The sequence below is a fragment of the Triticum urartu genome, chromosome 5A (genome assembly GCF_056163025.1).
Source record: "Triticum urartu cultivar PI428250 chromosome 5A, HENAU_Tu73, whole genome shotgun sequence".
NCBI lineage: Eukaryota > Viridiplantae > Streptophyta > Magnoliopsida > Poales > Poaceae > Triticum > Triticum urartu.
Window position 1 is genome coordinate 668,724,436 of NC_141877.1, and position 9,986 is coordinate 668,734,421.

The window sequence follows — 9,986 nt, forward strand, 5'->3', positions numbered from 1 at the left end:
AACTCGGGCATGGTGCAAACATAGGGTGCAACTCATACAACACATGCAAACGTTCTCGGACGGTCGTCTTGGGGTTATACCTTCGAAGCGTATCGGTTCGGTGCAAAGTAGAGGAAGTAGACGTTCTCGCCACGTTCGTAGTGGTAGTAGTTGTACTCATGCCGTAGTGGAAGTAGTGGTTCGCGTCGATGGTAGTGGTAGATAGCAATCGTGGACGAACTTGAGGGTCATCGTTAGACGTTCACGGTTCTTCGGCGATGGTTGTGGTACACGTTCCGTAGATGTTCGGGCGGCAGTAGTGGTATACGTTTCGAAGGCGTTCGAGCCATCGGTAGCGGTACTTGGTGAATCCCGAAACGGTCTTGGCATCTTCGCGCGTAGGGGTACTTGGCGTTTTCGTGTAGTCGAACTTGAGGGGTCTCGACATCGTGGTACTTGGCACAATCCGCATAGTTGTGCACTTGTCGGAGAGGATCTTGGTGCCTCCAAAGCGAAGCAGCAAAAAAAACCTCGGGTCTTGGCATGGCTGACAGCAGGCCGGAGCTGATGGTCAACGCAGTCATAGGGTCGCGGGCACGAGGGCTCGGCGACGCTCCTGTTGCCGCTCACGACGAAGAAGGGGGGACCATGGGCGCGCGAGGGGGCACTGCCTCACGGCTGGAAGGACTTGGTGCTGCGGAGGTCGGCAGCGGCAGCGGTGGCCGACGAACTTGGAGCTCCGGGCGAGGTGGAGAAGCGGTGGCGCGGGCGCGGTCCACGAGATGGTGCGGGGCCGCGGCCTGGTTCTGCGGGATCCATGGCAGCATCGGACGGGATCCGGCGACGCAGCTATGGCTGCTCGATGCAAGGGCGCGCCGGGGGAGGCTCGGTCGTCTCTGGCGGCTTGGAGGGGATTGGGCGCTGGGGCTCCTCCCCTGGCTCGAGTCGGACGAGAGGAGAGGGAGACGAGGGGAGGAAGGGCGAGGGGAACGGGCTCCTGCCGCTGCGAGCGCGTGCGGGAACGAAGGAGGAAGAGATCGAGCGGGAAGAGAGATGGGCATCGGGGAGGAATCGAGGGAGATGGTGAGAGAGAGAGAGCGAGGGAATAAGGAGGGGATCGGTAGCGAGCGCTCTATCCCTATGTCCCTGGCGGCGCGAGAGGGAAAACGGAGGAAGGGAGCGATCGGGCTAGGGTTTGGAGGGGATCGGCCAGGCCTAGGGGAAGGGCGCCGGCTGGGCCTTGGGCCATCTCAAAGGAGGGAAAAAATAGGAGGCCTAGCAGGCTGGATTAAAAGAGAAGAAGGAAAAAAGATTTTCCTTTACTATTTACAGAAAGGAGATAGAAGCAAAATATTTATTTGGAGGGCCAAATAAATACAAGTTGAGTTGGAAACTGGCATGGAGATACTTTGACAAATTTCAAAGTGCCACAACTGGAATTGAAGTATTTGGAGAAGGATCAAGGACTTAGAATATTTGAAAAAAATGAGAGATATTTGAAATGCAAGTTTGTTTGGGTTGATCCTATACGAATGGAATATTTATTGTAGCTCCCTAATAATATTGGGAGACTTTGAATATGTTATAAAGAGAAATCACCATTGTGAATATCCCTCGATTTAAATAGATCAACGATCTATGCAATTTATTAGTTGAGTTGAGATGCAAAGATTAATGACATGATGGCATGATGACATGATGCAATGCATAACACGCAAGCAATGACAAGGCAACAACAGCGAATAATTGGAGGACACCTGGCGCAGCGGTCTCGGGGCGTCACAGAAGTCTTGAGCCATAGGCCGAAATGGGGGTGGATCCAGAGGAAAGCCTCGCACACGACGATAAACACCGAGATGTTGAGGATGAAGTTCGGGGCCAGATCATGGAAATCCAGGCCGTAGTAGAACATGAGTCCCCGGACGAATGGGTGGATAGGAAACCGGAGGAAGTGGGGAATGAACACTACCCTCTCATGGGGCCTTGGGGTGGGGAGGAGCTGCCCCTCTTCGGGAAGCCGGTACACGATGTCGTTGGATAAGTATCAGGCCTTCCTCAGTTTTTTGATGTGTCCCTCCGTGACGGAGGAGACCATCCACTTGCCTCCTGCTCCGGACATGGCTGGAGAAGGTTGAGGTGGGGAGTGCGGACTTGGGCGCTGGAGCTCGAGTGCGCAAGAATGGATAGGCAAAGGAGGAAGAAGGCGTAGGTGAAAAGGTGGATCCTTATCCCCTTATATGGGTGGACGCAACTATGTGTCCCCACCAGCCTGGTAAAACTCGCTTATCCCCAAGCGCCATAATCAATGGCGCGGTTGGGTTACCCACGCCCGTATTGATGAGAATCCCGGAATAAGGGGACACGATCTCTCCTTCGACAAGACGTGCCAAGGAAACCGCCTCGCATGACGCGCTGAGGTGGGATAATAAAACGATTCGAATAAAGGCTTGGCTGTGGTGTGTCACACTACGGAATACGTCAGCAGATTAGATTTGTGTAAATATTATTCTCTCTATGGCAATATGTGGAAACTTATTTTGCAGACCCGGACACTATCTTTGTGTCCAAAATCTTCTATGAAGTACTTGGAGGAGGAACCCGCCTTGCAATGCCAAAGACAAACTGCGCGCCAGACTCATCATCATTGATGCCTAGTTCAGGAGCTACAGAGGGAGTCCTGGATTAGGAGGTATCCGGATGGCCGGACTATACCTTCAGCCGGACTCCTGGACTATGAAGATACAAGATTGAAGACTTCGTCCCGTGTCCGGAAGGGACTTTCCTTGGCGTGGAAGGCAAGCTTGGCGATACGGATATATAGATCTCCTACCATTGTAACCGACTTTGTGTAACCCTAACCCTCTCCGGTGTCTATATAAACCGGAGGGTTTTAGTCCGTAGGACAACATACAGAACAACAATCATACCATAGGCTAGCTTCTAGGGTTTAGCCTCTCCGATCTCGTGGTAGATCTACTCTTGTACTACCCATATCATCAATATTAATCAAGCAGGACGTAGGGTTTTACCTCCATCAAGAGGGCCCGAACCTGGGTAAAACTTCGCGTCCCTTGCCTCCTGTTACCATCCGGCCTAGACGCACAGTTCGGGACCCCGTACCTGAGATCCGCCGGTTTTGACACCGACACCTCTCCTCGATGGTGCATGTGTGTCTTGTGGGTACCACGTTGGCTGGGGTGCCTTTCTTTCTGGACGTATTATGACAGTTTTCGCTCGGTTTTGGGCAAATTAACCACACATTCTTTTTTAAGAAATTGAGATCCTCCGGTGCTTAGTTTTGGGGGGAAATATGATCTCTTGGTAAGAAACATAATGCAATTTTTCCTATTGTATGAGATGCCTCCTTATAATTTCAAAGTTTCTAGCTTTATTTCAATCACACTACTTAGGATCATCCTACCTTTAATAATTAGAGATAGCAATAAGAGATAATCCATATTGTCTAGCATTTTTTCTCTCTCATAATGCTGTGCAATCCATAAGCTGTCTACATATGTATTTATACTACTCGACTAGCTATTGTCTATTAATCAAAGAGTTCTGTGATGTTACTGATTCATAGCTCTTATAGTTCTTAGATAAAAAAGGTTTACAAACTCAATCCTAGTCAGAGCGACCAAATCAAGGTTACCTCTCCCGCCCTAAGTCAAGGTTGGTAGGAGGATTTAATGGGGGTTCTTGGGAGCAATTTCATCTATGAGGGTAAAAGGTTTCACAAACTCAAACATAAAAGGTTAAAACTAGAATTTAATCTTCAGATAATATACGCAGGTTCTTTCTCCCAAATATATCATCACTACCACAAAAGTAGCAATACCGGATGTTCTGCCATGGGATGTCCTATGCATTATTGCCAAAAAAAATTATATCATACATTCTTTTCCAATAATGGACCCTTTATTAACACAAAGTATCGCACTGATTGACAGAAACCAGTCAGCACATCCAACCTCTGCATGATTAGGATGCACATAGCCAAGACGCTTTATTTGCAAATACAAAGCTATGATAAAACCAAGTAGACCACGTAAGGCAAATATGAAAGTGGCGCTTGAGCAATCCCGACACAATGATGACAGCCATATGGGGCAAAAATAATTTAAGCCACTTGTTACAACCGCGTACGCACTATCGTAAATAGCAGTTGGTGTCCTTGTCGCTGTAGTGTAGATCAGAAATGGAGCCAGTGTGTGCACTAGTATATAGGCTGCACTCAAGAGTGATTTTTACCATTAAAAGTGAAATAATTCCTACATAGCCAGAGTGAGCAAAGATGGTAACCTCTGCCATCCTTAGTATATAGCTTGCCGCGGAGAGGAAATTTACCATTAAAAGCGAAATAATTCCTACATAGCCAAAAGGTGTTTTATCATCTCATGAGTGAAATCGGAACCATCGAAAAGGTGGTCGAGGCCATGCGTCGATTAATCATTTTTACCCAGTTTCGTTATCCCAACAAAGTCCAACTTATGCTCATACACATAATTGGCAATATGTTAGCTTCCAAAGATGACTGCATAGTACTAGAGTCCACCAAGTCCAGAGATGAATTTTATTTCTAGGGCCATATAATTAACTCCAATTGCTGTCAAGTTATTAGAAGATGACTATAGTATTAGAGTGGACTAGAACATATGTAGTTGGGAGGCCATAGTACATTCTTTGCAACACTTAATCTTTTTTTCTTGAAACTGAGGCCAAAATGCCTCTATCCATTTATTAAGAAGAAGAAAATTGTTTGATTAATTAGTGAAAAATTAGAAGGATGTCTATTCGCAACACTTCATATTCATCAGGGCTCATGGGCATTGGTGGGCTTCTTCTCAGACTGAGGTCGCGGAGTGAGTCGAGCTCCTTGATTGCTTGAGCAATGTTGGGATTGCCATTAGTGCATCCCTTGATTATACTAGGGCATAGGTGGTTGAGATTCACATCAACATGACTAAAGCATAGGTAGTTGGGAAGCACATTAGTCACATCAAGACGATTAAATCGTAGATAGATGGGATGCCCATTAGTGCATTATTTGCAACACTTAATCTTCAACATGGACTCATAGACATCGGTGAGCTTCTTCTCACATCGATATGGCTGTGTGAGTTTGTATCATCTCCTTGATTGTTTGAGCACCATGCATTCCTTCTGCCTGGAAAATATAACTAGATTATACTAAATGATATAAATGGCTGCTAATACTGGCAGAAAAGATTGTCATCTCTATGCACACAAAGATTTGCACAAATTTTAACTCCCCACAAAAGTATAGTCACCAAAATACCTGATAATGGATGATACACATGCTCTTGTGTGACAGAGCACATCATAAGTGTCAGGGCAGCGATGCCTCATTTTGGGAGATGAGTGGGCATGAGATATGGAGTCAACCAAACACTATGAAAAAAATCGATAGGTTGAATTGCATAACAACCCAATAACAAGAGAGACATCGGGATATAGTTTGGGCAGCTGCAGCCCTAGCCTGGCCTTACTTTTCCTATTATGCACGAACATTAGAACCAATCCCGACTCCTTTTCATATTGAAGCTTGGACCCCAAAAAACTTGAAAAAATCCCATCCCAAATAGCCTTAGTGAACCACGACCTAATTCATGAGATAGACCTCACGAAAATTTCTTTGAGAGACAAATCGTTCCTAGAAAGCACTGGCAAACACATGTGTTCACAAGCATTAGTCAAGCCACACATATGTCTAGCAAGTTTTCAAGCAAGGACACGCGACTAGGATACATGATTAAGCATAATTAGCAAATATGTTAAACAATTATCTGGCTTTAGCAATTCATAAAGGAAGGTATGGTAGATTGAAAAGAATGAAATACACATAAAAACAAAGATCCCTAATAATGCCAAAAGCCCTGTAAAAGTTCTAGGTCGACATTTGTTCCATTCTTCGCATCTTGATGTTTCTCTATGTACCCGATGATGTGCAAAATGCCAAGCCAGCACACGCTAGACTAACCTCATACGTTTACAAGTCACACACCTCAAGAAGAGAGAACCTAAAATATTTTGATGGGCCATGCTGGATGCACACCTTACAAGAAAGATTGACAAACGGATCCTCATTAGTGTAATTGATGACGCAGATTGTTAAAATCATAAAAAGAAAAGCCTGACAACCATTGGCTCCATAGAGTAGAGAATGACTGTGTCGCTAGGAGAGGCAATGAACCCGGGGGCTTCTATTCCATACGAGAGTGTTTCAACCGCGAAAAATACAAAGGCGAAACAAAGAACGTATTAGAACTAACCAATGGATGAAGATTAGTTACCTTGCCTCTTACTGCTAGGTCAGGTATCGAAGAACAAAGGAACTTGGGTATATTCAGAGGTGAATGATACTTCGACAATGGATATAGTTTATTCATGGCATCCTTTTAGGATGATGGGTGAATAATTTATTTATCTTTTGGAACTTATTTCTATTTTGCAATATTTAGAAAAAACTATCCATGAAACCTTTAACTAATGCCTAAAAATTATATTAAATTTCTTTCTGCAATGGTTTCTTAAAACAACTCATGCCTAGTCCCTATAAAATATGATGAATATCTAGTACATATATAAGTGTTTGTTCATATTAGTCGTCCAATGACGAAGGGAAAAAAGAAGAACATGTGTAAATTGAATGATTTGTAGACGAATGAGAGAAGACGGGGAAGTACAATAGAAGAAAACTCTTAAGCCTACCAGTTCAATGGGAACCCAACATACACTTTTGATAATTAGACAGTGGCATTCCATATGATGCCATTAACATGGTGACATCGCTCAAAGAACTCAAGATTAAGGCAGAGGAAGAGATGGGAGAAGTTTTTTTTCATTCATTAAATCTGAAGAACGATAGGACAAATTATTTGGATGGGAAATGTTGGAAATCATGTTGGTTACCTCAACGAACATGTTGTGGACGATGCCACTGGCCATGGCGGTGATGCTTGTCGAGATGATCTTGAGACAGAGCGACTCGAGTGCCTCGCACACCTTGGCAATGGCGTTGTGGGAATTGCCATGTCTCATGCTGACCATTGTTAACTCCTCTGCTACCTGCATCACCTCCAGCTGCACAATTCGTTATGTGGTTATTGAATTATACGTTTTTCGATAATGTTGTTGCATAAATTTTCCCTAAAAGTATTCACATACACACTACTATCTCAGAAATGTCTCATTTCCTAATAAATGTTTCACACATAAAAAACAATATATATATATAATTAACACCCCCACATATTTAAATTGTTCTACAAGTTTTTCACATTTCATCGGAACTACTAGCACTGCAATTACAATCAATTGTTGTTTATTTACATATTTTAGACTTCTCATATCAAAGCCTCTTATATATCTAAGACTACATAAGGATAATATACTCCCTCCGTTTCTTTTTAATCTGCATATAATATTTGATCAAAGTCAGACTTTACAAAGTTTCACTAACTTCGTAGAAAAAACATCACTATCTACAATACAAAAGTTATATGTTTTGAAAATTAATTTTATCATGCATCTAATAATATTGATTTCATAGTGTGAATGTTGATATCTTTTGCTACAAAGCTAGTCAAACTTTATAAATTTTGACTTTGACCAAATCTTATATGCAAACCAATAAGAAACGGAGGGAGTACATGTGATTGTCTGAAATAAGTTGGTCACCATCAACCAATGGAATAGTAGAGTTGTAACCACGACGTCCACTTATCACTAATGAGGGCCCTTTGAAACTCAATATTCAATGGAGCCGAGGAAAGAAAAACGTCTTTCCATCGTACCATATTATGTAAGTTTAGATATTGGAGACTAAACGGCTTATCTCCTAGAAGGTATACTTTGAAGATGTTGTGTTGAGGCATGTTTGTTTTGAATAAACTCTTGCCAAAATAATTCATGATTAAGCATTAAGCATCTTGAACAATAACTAAATGAGCAAGCACATGTTCTTACTTTCAAGATCCTCATTCCTGAGATCCCCCAGATCCTTCATTATTTCTGTCTATGCTCATCACATTCCCCAAAAAATCTAGATATGTAGCAATCCAGTATTTTATTTACTCATTTGTGCATTTCAAAGAAGAATAGCATAAACATCAGTAAATTAGTGAGGACAATATTGATGAGGATTAGAAGAACACAAGTGTTTTCTACTGGTTTGGGTATGTCACAGCGAAAAATCCATCGCTTGCATGGACATTGACATTACAACAGTCGTGCCCCGTATAGAAGTGCAATTCATATTCCCAACTGAACACATAGCAATACATCCTAACATTTTTCTAACTTCTACAAGAAACAGTTTTCACATGTCTACAGTTGTCAATTTTTTCATAGGAAGTAGGTTTGGTCCCAAGAATGTACATCTGCAGGGAGAGAATAGTTCCATTCTTTCTCCTCTCTAACTCAACAAATCCATTCCTTTTGTTTTCTCTTTGATAACTTCCATCATTTATACCGTTTGAACTATAATTTTGTTTGTGTATTTTTATAATATATTTGTAATCCTGGCAATAAGAACTATAGAGCAAGGGCAATCTTGGATATAGTCTATAGCTCAGGCTTAAATTACACTGATCCAATAAATACATTTGTAAATATGGTTTCCAGTTACGTGAAACAAAGTTATATATAAACGTAAAATATTTTAATTTTTTGAAAGATTTGAAATCAGTTTTTCAGATAATTGAAACCGGGTTTTTAATGAGTGAAATTAGTTTTATGAAATAACTAAAATTGGTTCTTTTGAGATAGTGAAACAAGTAGTTTCAAATATGTGAATCTGATTGTTTCGGAGTGTGAAATTGATTAATTCAAATATATTAAACTTTTAAAATATACTTCCTTTGTCCCAAAATACTTTAACTTCTACATTAGTCCTAATTCAAACTTGCTTATGTTTAACCAACTCTACGAAAAGGTATGCTATGATGTACAACACCGCCTACACATGATACAAAAATATATTTCGTGAAGAATGTCATGAGACTAATTTGTTGTTCTGGATGTTCATATGTTTTTCATATAACTGATAACTTAAACAAAATTGACTTATGATAAACCAAGAACTTCAATTATTTTTTAGCGGGGGTAGTATGAAACAAATTTCTATACAATTTTTTGAAATATTTGAAATGAGTTACTTCAAATATTTGAAATCAATAATTGCAATCTATGAAATTGATTATTTCAAATATAATAACAAAATATTTTCCAAATATATGAAAGATGTGAGGTTTTTTTTAAATCATGTGAAATATTTTTTTCCAAATATGTGAAACTGATTGTTCAAATGTGTGAAATTTAATATTTGAATATATAAAACCGGTTTTAGTCAAATACATGAAGCAATATTTAGTTTTTTTTCTAAGATGCCAATTACAATATATGAAACTGTTTTTTAGTTGAAATATATATTTTTACTTAAATAAAAAAATTCGCACAAAAGCGTAAATTTGCGCGAAATATATATTTTGATTTAGTTTCACTCTAACATGTTTTGTGAAATGCATGTTCTGGAATTGAAATGCCTTGTGAAAGCAATTTTTTTATATATTAATATTTTTTCTGAAAGAATTGAAATCATTTCTGAAATGAAATTAGGTTCTGAAAATAATTGATGTGAAACATATTTAAGTGCATTTTTTAATGATGTGAAACAAAATATATGAAATATGTGAAACTGATTGTTTCAACGCGTAAAATTGATTATATATATATATATATATTACTATTTTGAGTTTTGAAATCTTTGGAATATTTGCAGTTTGTTAAAATAAAAAAAGTGAAATTGTTTATGGAATGAAATTAAATATATATAAAAAAAACTACATCCGTTCCTAAATATAAGTTTTTTAGAGATTCCAATACAAACTACATGCAAAAGTATATAGACATATTTTAGAATTTAGATTCACTCGTTTTGCTTCATATGTAGTCCATACTAGAATCCCTAAAAGGGTTTATATTTA